The following is a 16,915-nucleotide window of genomic DNA, read 5'->3' on the forward strand; positions in this document are numbered from 1 at the left end:
CAATTCATTTCCTCTCCCCACCCTAGTCAGTTATTAAGTATTTACTAGCACACCTTTGGATGTATCCTCCAATCAAAATAAAATTTCCAGTCCTTTGTATTGGAATATATATTGAACTAAATTTGTGATATTTTTCCCTCACCAGTTCTTTGACATTTATACCTGGCATATATATATATATATATTTATACATATATACACACATATATATATATACATATATATATATACATATTTCTTGCTATGACATTAAACTCAATGTTGAAAATGATCAGGGTTTTTTTTTAAAGAGTCACATTTTATCTTCAGAGGCACAAAGAAGGTCATGGTCTCCTTACTTAGTTTCTTTTTGGCATATGATACAAAGTTATCAGCAATGTTCAAAATTTTGTAATAGAAAAAAAATTTTCTCGTGATCTTTTTTTCCATGATTATGGGTGAGACCTATCATGTATTATGGGATGGTTTTTAATAATATAGCAGAAGACACACACACACACACACACACACACACACACACACACACACATATATATATATATATATATATATATATAAATGGTGACAGATTTGCTCCCCAAGTAAATGTCATTAAGATTTTATTTGGATTTGTGGAAGAAAAATTGCATTTCATGTTTTTTAGCAATGATACATAAGCATTATTGCTTGGAGAGAGATTGAAATAGTTTCGCTTGCTGACTCAGGAAGTTGTATTTAAATTTTGAACTAATCATAAGACAGAAGATCAAATTCCATATAAGATATAAAACATAGGCACAAAGTTTAGGTTAAGGTTTTGTTGCTTTATTTCAATGATAATGTTAGTGCTGGAAATATATACTTGGAGAAGATTGAACACTTCCATTCTTAGTTTGGTCATCACACCAGAACATTTCCATTTTTAATTTAGTCAATAGATAAAAATCTCTTATTTCAGAGAAACAAAATCCTTATCCTGATTGAGTCTTCTATTTAAATTTTTTAAAAAAGAAATTAACTAGGGGGGCGGCTAGGTGGCATAGTGGATAAGGCACCAGCCCTGGAGTCAGGAGTACCTGGGTTCAAATCCAGTCTCAGACACTTAATAATTACCTAGCTGTGTGGCCTTGGGCAAGCCACTTAACCCCGTTTGCCTTGCAAAAAACTAAAAAAAAATTTAATTAGGTCTTTGATTTGAATAAAATCAAGGTTATTGTCTCTTTGATATTGTTTTCTGACAGTTTTTCATTCAGATTTAAGACAAAAGTGGGCAAAATATTGTTAATAATTTATAATACAGTTAAAGTCTTAGTTGACACTTCTACCAGGAATAAATGAAGAGTTATAATACTGAAATTCAACAAAAACACTAATAGAAAAATATTTTGTTATTATAGAACTTCCTTCCAAAAGCTTTTAAATCAGCCAACATGGATTTTAGTTCCACCTCAAAAGTTCACTACCTGTTTGATCTTGGGAAAGGCAGCTAACTACATCTGTAAAATGAAGGGATTGGGTTTGATGAGGTCTCTTACAACTCTCTGTCCATGTTCCTATAATTTCATAAATTATGATGAGCTAACTTTTAGTAATCTTGACCTCATATGTGAGGGAGAATCTAAGCAATGCTTTTCCTATTTTTTTCACATGGAGAGACCAGGGCAGAGAGGAAATGGCTTATCAAAAGTCAAACAAAGCAAATCTGAATCTTATCCTAAAACCTTACTTAATTATTTAATTATTTAAATTGAGAATAAACAAAACATAAAGTTTTTTTTAAAGGACCCTTCTGACTCTAAAGCTTTATTGTTCTCTAGTTTTTATATTTATTGAAAGAGACAAGAGAAATTTTAGTATGAGGCAATATAATTTTTCTCTGAAAAACCAGGCTTTTCTCACAAGATGTTTATGAATTTCTATATTCAATAACTGTTTACTATTTGATATAAAACTAATAAGTGGACAACAGAAGTTTTGAGCATAGGTACCACTCTTCTCTTTCTCTGAGTCCCTTTTCTATATGAAAATGAATCTACCTCAAAAACTCTATATTAGACAACTGGAATGGGGGGAACCCAAGAAAGGGAATTTGAATTTTGAATACTGACTGCCTTTCTAGTTTATTTTTTCTTATTCATAATAATTCATATTTTATTTCTCATATTTATATTATTAAATTTCTAATTTTAAGAAAGCCTGAAATCAATAAGAATATAATATCATATTATTTACAATATTTACTTAGATATGCACTTTTCTATCTTATATCACATTTCATATTACATATGTGTGTGTGTATATATATATATATATATGTACATACATGCTCAGTTTTCAATTTCACAAATGAAAAAATTCTATTGTAAGATTAGTGTGGAAAAATTCCTCCACCAAAAATCAACTTCCTCCACCAATATATCTATTATACCTTCCCTTTGTAGATTATCACCAATTTATTCACATATTCTTTGTAGTCTGCATATTGTCTCCCAATTTAATTGTGAGTTCCTTGGGAATAGGGACTGTTCTTTGTCTTTCTTTGTACTCCCAGTGCCTGGGCACATGATAGGTATTTGTAAATTTTTATTAGCTGACCAAATGACTATCTATGACTTAGTAGATAAATATTAAGGAAGATTTAGTAGCTAATATATAGGAATATCAGCAGCACTGAATGAGTTCAAACCCAGCATCTTGTCCATTATGTCATGATGCTTTCCACATATCCAAGATTTTAATTATTCAGGATAACATAACTATAGAAAACATATGGAAACAAGTGGGTTTTTTTTCTTTATTACATAAACATTTGTGTAAAACATTGAAAAGGACACAATAGTAACCAAAAGCAATTCCTATTCTCAAGAAATTCACAGTAGAGTGCATGAGAAATAAGATAATGAAACTATAGTAAAAAGCATATATATATATATATATATATATATATATATATATATATATATATATATATATACAATTTATTCCAAAAGAGAGATAGGGCCAGTACAGGGATTCAGAGGGGAAAAGTTATTTTCTCATGGAAAATGTCTTGGAAATTGAAAGTCTTAAAGGGAAGAATTTCACTACATGGAGTTGTATGAGAATGCCTTCCTATTGGATTGAATGCCATGACATTAAGCTTGACAAGGACAAATCTTGTATGGAAATTATGGTTATATTTGGCTTGAGAAGAAGACACATGTAAGAGGAATTTAAAAAAATAGATCTGGTCATTGTTTGTTTTGGATGAATCCAAATTTTAAGCTAAGGAAAGAATTTTACTAATTTATTTAGCAGGGAATAAGGAACAACTAAAGTTTTTGACAAGGGGAATGACACAATCCAAGTGATCCTCCAGAAAAATTAATTTGTTATATAGCACATATTGAAGGTTTGAAGGCAGAAGATGAGAAAGCATCAGAAATCATTAAAAGACTATTGTGGTATTCCAGAAAAAAAGGTTTTGAAATAGAGTATTGGTAGTGGAAACAGAAAGGAAGAAATGGGGAAAAGGATATAATAAATTGGAGATAAAATTAGGAGAGCTTATTGACTAATTGACTATGTCAGTGAAGGGAGAAGGAAAAGGTGATTCAGATCCCTGCTGTCTATTAACATACCAATTCTCTTTCATCCTTAAATTAAAAAAAAAAACAACCAATAGGTCATTTCACAGCTGCAAGCTTTATCCTCTTTATCCTCTTCTCTCCTTCTGAGGAAAACTCTATGAAAAAAAGTCACCTGCCATTGATGTCTTCAGTTCCTATCCTCACTCTTAAGTGGGTTGGGGGAAGAGTGAAAAGAGAAAAAAAAGAGGAGAGGAGAGGGGAGGAGAGGGGAGGAGAGGGGAGGGGAGGGGAGGGGAGGGGAGGAGAGAAGCAAAGGAGAGAACATTTATTAAGTTTTTATTCTGTGCAAGATGCTATACTACACAATTAAAATTGCTCTTTGCAAAGTTAGCAATGACTCTTAATAACCAAATATAATATTGTAATAGTATCATCTTGATTCCCATCCTTCTTGTTCACTCTATAATTGGTAAGTATCTCCTGAAAACTCTCCTCTCTGGGTTTTTAAGAAATTGCTCTCTATAGGTTCTTTTTGTCCAACCGACCATTCCTTATAAATCTTTTGCTAGATTTTCATTTATGTCAAGCCCACTAGTTTTGGTTGTCCCTGAAGACTCCATCCTGGGCTCTTTCCTCTTATTTTTTTTTTTAATACTATACTGAAACTTTCCCATCCCAGTAACTTTCAGGACCTTTATTGTACATTATCTTCCCCATTAGAATGTAAGTCTTCTAACAGCAAGTTTTTTTTTTTCTGTCAACAAGTATACATTAAAAGGCATTATGTGGAATTCTGGAATTATAAAGAAAGGTAAAAAACTATCCTTGCCCTCAAGAAGTTCACAGTCTAATGGGGGATACAGCATAGCAAATTCTTTATAAAAAAAGATATAAACAGGATATATTGTGTCAGGTCCCCATACCCAAACCACTCCTCTCTAATCACTTCTTGATTTTTACTCTTAGGAGACACTGTTTTCCAAGGCTAGGATCCGGAAAACAAATTCAGCTTGGCCTAACAACAATCCTTTGTGCTCATGCTCTGGATGCATTCTGCTACAACTAAATCACAGAATTGGCTCAAGCCATTCCCTCGGTGATTCCTCAGCTCAAACAAGCACCTATAGGAACTTCTGGTTATGATGATGATGGGGTTTTTTTGTCCTTTGATCTCGAAGACTACCAAGACATCAGACTACCCAGACATCAAGACTACCATGACAAAGCATGTGAATTGGATTTGAGTGAGGGACTGCTGTGTTAAGTCAACAGCCTCACTTTCTCCTTCAGAGACATTTGGGTCCAGTAGTCAGATATGAATCAGGACAAGTGGAGATTGCCCTGGATGTGAGGCATTCAGGATTAAGTGACTTGCCCAAGGTCACATAGCTAGTAAGAATCAAGTGTCTAATAGGGTGGATTTGAACTCCTATCCTGATTCCATGAAGATTTGCTTTGATGGACTTTTTCTCACTAGGCTAACTTGCTTAGTTGACTGTTAACCCTCCTTCTGAGTTCTTTGTATAGCCACAATTAACAATACCAAGGCTTAGCCTTGCTACCCTGAGTCTCATCCTAGAGGAGACCCCAGCATTTGTCTAGTTTACTTCTTCCAATGGAATAAAGAAGGTTTTTTTTTTCTCTGTAGCTCTTTGGTTTTGTTTTATTTTATTAACATTTGGTGGATCTTTAGTTTTTTTTGTCAAAATTAACAGTTATATAATCTCAGTGAGTTCCTTGGTATTTTTATAGTTAACATCAGATATTCCATAACCCCTTTGGAACATTTGTCATTTATTTTCAGAGTGTGATAATTTTAAATAATCTCAGAAGGAAATTACTAAGACTAAAGAGGACTGGAAAGAGCTTTTTGTACAAAGTAGGACTTAAAATGAAACTTGAATACAGGAAATATAGGAGGTGGAGATGAGAGGGGAAGGAGTTCCAAACACTGGAAAAAGACAGTAGAAAGGCCTAATCAGGAGATGAAGCTTCTTATTCTAGAAATAGCAAAAAAGCCATTGTCACTGTGTAATAGTATGTGGCATGAGGCATGGAGGGTAGAGATGGGATAGGAGATGTACAAAGACTGGAAAGGTAGGAAAGAATCATGTTATGAAAGGTTTTAAGAGTTAAACAGTGAATTGTTTGTTTGTTTCTATTGGCAATAAAGAATCACTGGAATTTACTGAATGGGATAGTGAGATGATATGGTCAGACTTGTTCTTTAGGAAGTTCACTAGATTTGAGGCCAAGAGACCAACCAGCAGGCTCTTACAATGGTCTAGCTATGAAGTGATGAAGGTTCACACCAGGGTGGTGACAAAGTCAGATAAGAGAAGGGATTATATTTAAGAGATGTTACAAAAGTAGAAATGGAAGGATTTGAACACTTGATTGTATATAAGATTGAGAGTAAGGATTACAACTAGGTAGTGATACTGAGTGACTAGGAGACCAGTGATAGTCTCAACAGTAATACTAAAATTGGGAAGAAGGGAGAGTTTAGCGAGAAAGATAATATATTCAGTTTGGGGTTTGTTGAGTTGAAAATGTCTGCTTATCTTGAACTTTTAGGACAGTGTAGGCTCATAGAAAGAGCCAAAATAAATCATTTTTTTAAAACCTTAATTTATTTGTTCATACTCTATCCCTTGATGATCTCCTCAGCTCCCAAGGGTTCAGTTATCATGTCTAGACAGATTATTCCCAGATCTCTTTACCCAACCTTCGTCTCTCCTCTGAGCTCCTATATTCATCATCAACTGCCAATTAACTATTTTGAATTGTATTTCCTATAGGAAATTCAAATTCAAAATATCCAAACATAACTGATTATTTTTCCTGAGCCTAATCTTCACTTCTTATGAACTTTCCTATTGCTTTCTAGGGAACTTTCGTTCTTCAAGTCACCTAGGTGCAAAAAAGTCATCCTCAACTCTGCTTCATTTGCCCAATCTTACTATTTCTTTCTCTATTATATCTCTAACAAACATCTACCTCCTTTCACTCACATGATCATCTCTTTTTTTGAGTGTGAAAAATGAAACTCATTGTCTTAAGATGATTTTCATTTAGAATATTTATTTAAAGTGCTACTGACTGTAGTAACTAGCTTTATAAGTTGAGTGTAATGGAAAGTAATCACTAGACCTAGAATCAGAACACCCTGGACAAGTCATAACTTTTCTGAGGTTCAGTGTACTTACCTGTTTAATGGGAACAATAATATTTGCACTATTTGACCCACTCGAATATGAGAATCAATTGAAACAAGTATTTATACATTTTATAAACTTAAAACATTATATAATTATCATTTATTGTGATTTAAGTTAATTTTGCAGTAGTGTAGTACTCTCTTTGACCCTCTTTGACCCTCTTTGAACTGTGCTAGAGTCAGTTCAAGTGCCATTGTTAAATTTCAGCAAATGCTGTAAATCAGGGCTAGATTTATTGGACTTTTGATCTTTAAATGATGGAGAAAATGTTAATAGTGTAGATTAAATTAAAAAATGTGTAAGATGTACATTTTTTTCCTTGAAAGCTAGTTCTTAAACCTTTACCAGAACACTACAGAATAGTACTTCTCTCTTTAGATTTATGAGTAACCCTAAAAAATTGACACATCTAATTCTGATGTTCCTGAGTCTTCATCTGGTATGTTCCCTCCACCAACCAACTATAACAATTAACCAACTGACATCAATTACATTTTAAAAAAAATTTTTTTAATTTAAAAATTTCCCCAGACTGGGAGTATATTCTCCCCTTATATATGACACATGTGTCTGTAAGGGTTATTTCTTGACAATTGGTTTTGTGAGTCTTTTTTTCTCTTCAAGAGTCCCCCAACAAATTCTTTCATCATGGTCTTGATGGGAAAATGTCATTCCCCTTGTTCACCTGGGCTGGCTCCTCTAAGGACACAGAAATTTTACAGCATATCTTTTGCTTTCCCAACATCAATATCATTTTTCTTCCATTTGACAATGGAGAACCCCACTACATTGTAGACATTGCTATGACTAGCCACTTGCTATTGGTTGGCTGGGGTTGTACTGGGATGAGGAGAATCAGCTAGCTCAATTTCCCCCTCCAAACTTCCCCCTCCTAACCTCCAACTCCCACCTCTTCAGAAGAGTCAGAAATGAGTGAAAGATTATCTTAAATTTCTTGAAAGCACACTCAGTTCAATTCAGGCTCTCCTAGGTCTTTCTGGCTCTGAAACCAATTATAAAGTTTTTCATCAACAAAAATAATACTCATGTGCTCATACTAGCACTAATTATGGATTTCATGGATTCATTTACCCTCTCCATTTTTGACCAAAACTATGAAGTCTATAATCATGAAATAGATTGAAGTCAATTAACCACCATGGAAATCCAATGCCTTGCTATCATAACTAAAGGATTAAATACAGATTCCCCAAATTTTATACAGATATTATTATATGGTAGATTCATTAACTATGTGTTTATTTCTAATATTTAAGGAAGTATATTTTTCTTAAAGGTTGATAAGGATTAAATTTTAAAAATTTATTTATAATTTTTTACCAGCCTACTTAATGAGGAATGATCATACCTTTTTCGCTGCATAATCCAAAATTCATCAATGCTTCTAAAATATATAATTTGATTAATATTGGGTCTAACTCAGTTATGCAAACTGTTAAGCATAATAGTAGATGATACAGACAAAATCATCACTCACCACTTGATGATCTATTCTAATTTAACCAGACTAATCCTTGGACAATAGTTAACAAAGACTGCCAATAAATTAAATTTAATTAGCTTTAATACAAACTTTCAGAAATTATGCTCTGCTTGCATAGATTTCAGGAATCCAGAGATATTATCATGTCATGATGAAATCAGGATTTTCTTTGATGGAGACTGAAGAAATATTTATGATAAAAATGAAATATTATAAGTTTATAAATAAGAATATTTTCCTCCTGGAAGAATTACAAGAGATTGTCTAAGATTATACAAGTCATGGACTGACTATGATATGTGATGATGGTAGGAGTTCCCATACCAACAGGATCACAAGTTGCCTAGTATTAGTGCAAATAAATATATTTATAAAACAAGCTTTAATTTAACTTAATACTGGATTTTGCTTATTTGATTTATTCAGAGATCATTTTAAACATAGAGAGAAAACTATAGATAGGACTATACCTATACCTCTCCTCTTCACTGAAAATGTAGGAAAAGTTACCCAGTAAAGGGTTGGCTATGCTAAGTCAAAACTCTTAAGATTTCATCTTGATTACAAAGTAAAAAAAGACAACTTTGACAGTACCCTATAATTCCTGACCTTTCTCTACTAACAGTAAACCAAGTCAATACCATTACTTATGTTGTGGCAAAAAAGAAGTAAATGATAGGGGCAGCTAGGAGGCACAGTGGATAGAGCACTGGCCCTGGAGTCAGTAGTACCTGAGTTCAAATCCGGCCTCAGACACTTAAAAATTACCTAACTGTGTGGCCTTGGGCAAGCCACTTAACCCCATTGCCTTGAAAAAACTAAAAAAAAAAGTAAATGATAAGGATAAATGATTGAAGCCAAGGAGAGGCCCTTTTAATCCTGACACTAACTTACTGCATTTACCTAAGCTAATTATGTCATCTTTATTGCACTTCAGTTTCTTCATTCATAAAATTAAAAAGGTTGGAATAGGAAAGTTCTAAGGTCTCATCCAATTGTAATATTTTATGATTCCATGTATTTGCAACTGGTAAGACAATAGATTTATCATTTATTTAAATTTTTGTAAGACTATTTGCTTCAATTTCTTTTTGATGTTTGAAGTGATCCTAATGAAGACACAAGGAAAACTCAAAATTATATAGTCAAAGTATCAATTCAGATCAACTCAGATGGGAGTAAATTGGTGTTTTTACAATGGAAAAACAATTTCTATAGAAAGTGAATTTATAATTAGGAAGAATTATTATTGTTGGATTGTTAAATTAAGAGGACATTATGACATATGTTAAATGGATACAAATGTTGGGTTCTATACTGAAATACTGGAGTCCAGTAGTTTCTATTTTTAATCAATGACCAGACTGAGAAAGTAGAATATCAATAAATATAGGATGGACAAATAAATAAAAAGATTAGTAAAGGGAAGTTGAATTATGAATAACTGAAGAACAAGTGGAAAACTTGGATTACAGTTAATAAAAGATAGTACCTCCATCAAGGCAGAGAGGTGGAGACTACAATGAGATATATTTTGCATCATATTAATTGCTATGAGTTTTAAAAGAAAATCCAATATGTAGGGGATTAAGTGTGGTCAATACATTTAAAAGCACAATGTACGTCTAAAGTGATGTTAAAAAGTTGACTAAATTATCAAGAAACAACAGAAAGAATAAACTAGAGAATAATTTGTCATTTAAAACTAAAAAGGATCCAAAAGTCCTGGTGATCACCTTATAAGTAAAATAACAATTAGCCAAGGAAGGTTGTGAAATATTTTCTAGTTATTTTTTAAAATTGGATATACCCATAGTTTGAGGGAAGACCTAAATTTGGGTACAATGTAGAAGAAACTGTGGAGTTAATACCTTTCTGGTTTACTAGGGCAAATTACTTATTGTCTCTGAGTCTCAGTTTCCTCATCTATAAATCAGTACCATATAATAATATCACCTCATAAGGTTGCTGTGAGAATCAAGTAAGAAAACAAATATGCAAAAAGTTTTGCAAATGTTAAATTAAACACACACACACACACACACACACACACACACACACACACACACAAGTTAGCTATTATTATCATGAAGGTAGGTGGCACATTAGATAGAAAGCTGGGCCTAAAATCAAGATGACACATCTTTCTAAGTTTATGTTCTCAGACACTAAGTAACTTAAACCTGTTTGTCTCAGTTTCCTCATCTGTAAAATAATCTGGAAAAGGAAATGACAAACCGTTCCAAAATCTTTGCCAAGAAAACCCCAAATGGGGTCACAAAGAATTGGAGATGTCTGAAAAACAACTAAAGAACAAAATTCTCGTAGTTATTGTTATCATTGTCTTCCTAAAGAGTTGCCTGCCCTGCCATCCTTCTCACATCTGTTCAATATAGCTAACTTCTGCTGATTTTTTTTTTCAGTTCTCATTCTTTTTGCAGCTTTTTACAATGTTGACCATTCATTCTTCCTAATACTGGTTCTTCTTTGGCTGTTGTGACACTGCTCTTTCCTTTAACCCTACTCTCTTTATTATGATTCTTTTTCCACTGTTCCTTTCTGGTTAATCATTTATCTTTTGCTACCCATGAATGCCCCAAATCTCTTACATTCTAGCTGCGTGACCTTGGGCAAGTCACTTAAGCATAACTGCCTCTCATCCAGGGCCATCTCCAGTTGTCCTGAATCATATCTAGCCACTGGAATCAGATGGCTCTGGAGGAGAAAGTGAGGATGGTGATTTAGCACAGATCCCCCCTCACTCAAATACAATTCATGTGCTTGTCATGGCATCACCTACTGATGTCATGGTCTTCTTTGAAAATGAAGGACAGATTTTATTGGACTTCTGGCCAAGATGACGGAGAGAAGTCAGGCACTGTGCTAGGGTCTCTGGGCTTTCCCTTAGAACTAATATGAATCAAGCCTCTAAACAGAATTCAAATCTACAAAATCCAGAAAAGAACAAAGGAGAGGAACATCTACCAACAAGATCTCTCTCAGGATAATGCAGGTGAGCCAGGGGCAGAGAGCAGAGAGCCAGGGCAGGGGCAGTGGGGGGAGATCCAGGACTAACCCCAGAATAACTGTGAAAGCAGGAGAGTTCCAGTGAGGTTGGAGGGAGAGCTCCAGGGCAGCCAGTGGGAGAGCACCAACTTGACTAGACATCAATCTGGGCAGATTCACTGGCCTGGAAGACCAGGGCCAAGGGCCATATTTTCAGTCAAATCCTCATGTTTCCAGGTGAGCCCTACCCCCCCATCCCTGTGAAAGAGAGTGCCTCTTCCAAGAACACAGTAATAGCCTCCCCCACACCCAAGCTTAGGTGTGGGCAGCAGTTCTCTCTCAGTATTGAATGAATAATAAGATTAATTAGTAGTCTGAGGGCCCAGCCCACTTTGTTCAAGGATAATTTAGACCCTGCTGCTCCCCCCACCCCCCAGGCCTAGGGAGTGGGCAACAAATAAAGGTTACAGACACTCCAGAGAAAGCCTTTATCACCCCCTAGTGGCCAGCCCACTTGGAGTTAATAAACCCAGTCAGCAAAGCCTCTAAGGTTTCTAGTTATTTTTTAAAATTGGATATACCCATAGTTTGAGGGAAGACCTAAATTTGGGTACAATGTAGAAGAAACTGTGGAGTTAATACCTTTCTGGTTTACTAGGGCAAATTACTTATTGTCTCTGAGTCTCAGTTTCCTCATCTATAAATCAGTACCATATAATAATATCACCTCATAAGGTTGCTGTGAGAATCAAGTAAGAAAACAAATATGCAAAAAGAAAGGCCAGCAGAAAGGGGGGGGGGGTCCATTGAAAAACTACCTCGAATACAAAGACCCTAACTCAGAGAGAGCTGGAATTTCTGAGAAGAATATGAATTGGTCTCCAGCCTTGAAAGACTTCTTAGAAGAGATTAGGAAGTTTAAAAACCGATTGGAAAAAATGAGAAAAGAAACCCAAGAGAAAATTAACACCTTACAAGAGAAAATTAACATTTCACAACAAGAAAATAATTCTTTCAAAACGACAATTGGAAAAATGGAAAACTCCTTTAAAAATAGAATTGACCTATTATAAAAGGAGTTGCAAAAGCTAAATGAAGAAAATTCTTCTCTAAAAAAAAGAAGAGAATCTGTGGAAACTAATGATTTCATGAGACAACAAGAACCTGTTCAACAAAACCAAAATACAAAAAAATAGAAGAAAATGTAAAATACCTCATCCACAAAATTACTGACCTAGAGAATAGATCCAGAAGAGACAACTTAACAATCATTGGGCTTCCTGAAGTCACTGAAGAGAAAAAAAGCCTGGATTTAATATTACAGGATTTAGTGATGGAAAATTGCCCTGATATCATGGAACCAGAGGGCAAAACAGCTATTGAAAGAATACATGAATCCCATCTGGAAAGGGATACTAAAATGAAAACACCAAGGAATATTATGGCCAAATTTCAGAATTATCAGATAAAAGAGAAAATCTTGCAAACAGCCAGAAAGAAACAATTTAGATACCAAGGAAGCACAGCACGGATTACACAGGACCTGGCTGCATCAACATTAAGGGATAGAAAGGCCTGGAATATGATATTCTGAAGAGCAAGGGAGTTTGGAATGCAGCCAAAAATTCACTATCCTGCAAAACTGAGCCTTCTCTTCCAGGGGAAAAGATGGACATTTAATGAAATAGGAGATTTCCCAATTTTCCTAATGAAAAGACCAGAGTTAAATAGAAATTTTGGACTTCAAACAGGAGACTCAAGAGACACATAAAAAGGGGAAAAAGGGAAAAGAAAAAAAATTTCCATCCAATTAGATGAAACTGGCTATATCACCACCACCTGAAAGAAAGAGTCTCATAACTCTTAAAAATTGTAATGATTAGACAGAATATACTTAACCAGAAGTAATAGACACTCATGACTTCTCTGTGACTCAGAATGATTTAAAAACAATCTCCTTAAAAAGGGGTGGGGACAGTAAAGAGATGGGAGGGTGGAGGAGATTGGATGGTGTAAATCACATTACATGAAGACTATTGCAATAGAGGGGAAGAAGGAAGGAGGTGAAAACTGCCTGAATCTTTCTCTTATCAAATTTGGCTCAAAGAAGGATTAAAATACACACACTCAGTTAAGTTAAGAAATTCATTAACCTTTCAAATATTAAAAGGGAAAAGGGGGGGAGGAAGGAAGAAAAGAGGAACTAACAGAATGAAGGGAAGGAAGAAGGGGAAAAGGGAAAGGGGAAAGTTAGGGGAGGAGGGTGGATATAAGGGGTAAATACACTGAAGGAGGTGGAATTCAGAAGTAAAATACTGGGGAATATGGATAAAGTAAAAAAGGGGGAAAATACAAACAGAGGGAAGAGAGCATGGAGGACAAAAAAGAGTTAGTATTTATAACTTTGAATGTGAATGGGATGAACTCTCCCATAAAATGTAAGTGAATCTGGATTAAAAACCAGAGTCCTAAAATATGCTACTTATGAGAAATTCATTTAAATAGAGAGATACATATAGAGTAAAGGTAAAAGGTTGGAGCAGAATATATTTTGCTTCACCTGAAGTGAAAAAGGCAGGGGCAGCAATTCTTATCTCAGACAAAGCAGCTGCTAAAATAGATTTCATTAAAAGAGATAAGGAAGGAAACTATATCCTCTTAAAAGGTACCATAGACAATGAAGCAGTTTCAATACTAAATACGTATGCACAAAGTACTATAGCATCCAAATTCTTAGAGAAACTGAATAAGCTAAAGGAAGACTAGTGGGAGATCTCAACCTCCCTCTCTCAGATTTAGATAAATCAAACTGTAAAATAAACAAGAAAGAAGTTAAGGAGATAAATAGAATGTTAGAAAACCTAGACATGATAGACCTTTGGAGGAAACCAAATGAGGATAGAAAGGAATATACTTTATTTTTCTCCAGTACGTGGAACTTACAAAAAAATTGATCATGTTCTAGGGCATTAAAAAAACCTCATAATCAAGTGCAGAAGGGAAGAAATAGTGAATATACCTTTCTCAGATCATAATGCAATAAAAATCATATGCAATATTGGGCCAGAGAGATTCAGAACCAAAAATAATTGGAAAATGAATAACCTCATTTTAAAGAATGAGTGGATCAAATAACAAATTATAGAAAGAATTAATTATTTCATCCTAGACAATGACAATAATAAAACAACATACTAAAACCTATGGGGTACACTCAAGGTGGCTGCCAAGGGATATATTATATTTTTAAATGCTTACATGAATAAATTCAAGAAAGAAGAAATAAGTGAACTAAATATGCAACTAAAAAATTAGAGAAAGAACAAATTAAAAAATCCCTAATTAAATACTAAATTAGAAATCCTGAAATTTAAAGGAGAAATTAATAAAATTGAAAGCAAGAAAACCATTACACTAATTAATAAAACCAAGAGTTGTTTTTATTTAAAAAAACAATAAAACTGAAAAAGGTGAACTCACCACCAATGAGGAGGAAATTAAAATCATAATTCAGGATTATTTTGCACAACTGTATGCCACTAAATTTGATAATCTAAGTGAGATAGATGAATATTTATGGAAAATATAAGTTGCCCAGTTTAAATGAAGAGGAAATTAAATACCTAAATAACACTATCTCAGAAAAAAATAAATTCAACAAGCTATCATTGAACTCCCTATGAAAAAAATCTCCAGGGCCAGAAGGATTCACAGGTGAATTCTATAAAACATTTAAAGAACAATTGGTTCCAATTCTATAAAAACTCTTTGAAAAAATAAGTGAAGACAGAACTCTTACTAATATCTTCTATGACATTATGGTATGGATACCTAAACCAGGAAGAGTCAAAACAGAGAAAGAAAATTATAGACCAATTTCCCTAATGAATATGGATGCAAAAAAAATCTTAAATATAATCTTAGCAAAGTGATTACGGCAAGTTATCATTAGGATAATACACTATGACCAAGCTGGATTTATCCTAGGAATGCAGGGTTGGTTCAATATTAGGAAAACTGTTAGTATAATTGACTATATGAATAACAAAGCTAACAGAAATCAAAAGATTATCTCAAGAGATGCTGAAAAGCCTTTGACAAAATACAATACCCATTCCTACCAAAATCACTAGACAGCCCAGGAATAAATGGATTGTTCTTTGAAATGATTAGCAGTATCTATCTGAAACCATCAACAAGCATTATATGAAATGGGGATAAGCTAGAGGTATTCCTAATAAGATCAGGGGTGAAACAAAGATACCTGCTAATCACCACTACTCTTAAATATTGTATTAAAAATGTTAGCTTCAGCAATAAGAGAAGAAAAATAAAATGAAGGAATTAGAATTGGGAAGGAAGAAACAAAACTCACTCTTTGCAGATGACATGATGGCATACATAAAAATTCATCTTAAGGGGTGGCTAGGTGGTGCAGTGGATAAAGCACCGGCCCTGGAGTCAGGAGTACCTGGGTTCCAATCTGGTCTCAGACACTTAATAATTACCTAGCTGTGTGGCCTTGGGCAAGCCACTTAACCCCATTTGCCTTGCAAAAAAAAATCATCTTAAAAAGTACTAGAAACAATCAGCAACTTTAGTAAAGTCTCAGAATATAAAATAAACCCTCAAAAATACTCAGCATTTCTATATATTCTATATATTACTAGAAAGGTACTAGAAAGGCAGCAAGAGCTAGAAAGAGAAATTCCATTTAAAGTAACTTCAGACAATATAAAATATTTCCAAGGCAGACTCAGAAACTCTATGAAAGCAACCATAAAACACTTCACACAAATAAAATCAGATTTAAATAACTGGGCAAATAACAACTGCTCATGAGTAGGCCAAGCTAATATAAAAAAATGACAATTCTACCTAAACTATTCTACTTATTTGGTGCCTTACCAATCAAACTTCCAAAAAATTACTTTAATGATCTAGAAGAAATTGTAACTGAATTCATATAGAGAAATAAAAGTGAAGAATATTCAGGGATTTAATGAAAAAATGCAGAATTAAGTGGCTTAGGCCTTACCATATCTAAAATTATACCATAAAGCATCAATCATCAAAATTGTCTGGTATTGACTAAGAAATAGAGTGGTAGATCAGTGGAACAGATTAGGTGCAAAAGACACCACAGAAACAGTAATCTTCTGTTTAATAAACCCAGAGTCCAGTTTCTGGAATAAGAATTCTCTCTTCCATAAAAACTGTTGAGAAAATTGGAAGCTAGTGGCAGAAACTTGGATTAGACCAACATCTCATACCCTATGCCAAATATGATCAAAATGGGTATAGGATTTAGACATAAAAGATAATATTATAAGCAAACTAGGAGATCAAGGGATAGTTTACATGTCAGATCTATGGAAAAGGAAGCAGCTTATGACCAAGGAAGAGATGGAGAACATCATTAAAAACAAATTAGATAATTTAGATTACATTAAATTAAAAAATTTTTTGTACAAACAAAACCACTGTAACCAAATCAAAAGAAATGTAGTAAATTGGGAAACAATTTTTATGACTAGCATTTTTGACAAAGGACTCATTTCTAAAATATATCTATAGAGAGAACTGAGTCAAATTTATTAACAAAAAAAAAGTCAGTCCCCAATTGACAAATGGTC

Source organism: Macrotis lagotis, chromosome X (assembly GCF_037893015.1).
Source record: "Macrotis lagotis isolate mMagLag1 chromosome X, bilby.v1.9.chrom.fasta, whole genome shotgun sequence".
In the NCBI taxonomy this organism is placed as follows: Eukaryota; Metazoa; Chordata; class Mammalia; order Peramelemorphia; family Peramelidae; genus Macrotis; species Macrotis lagotis.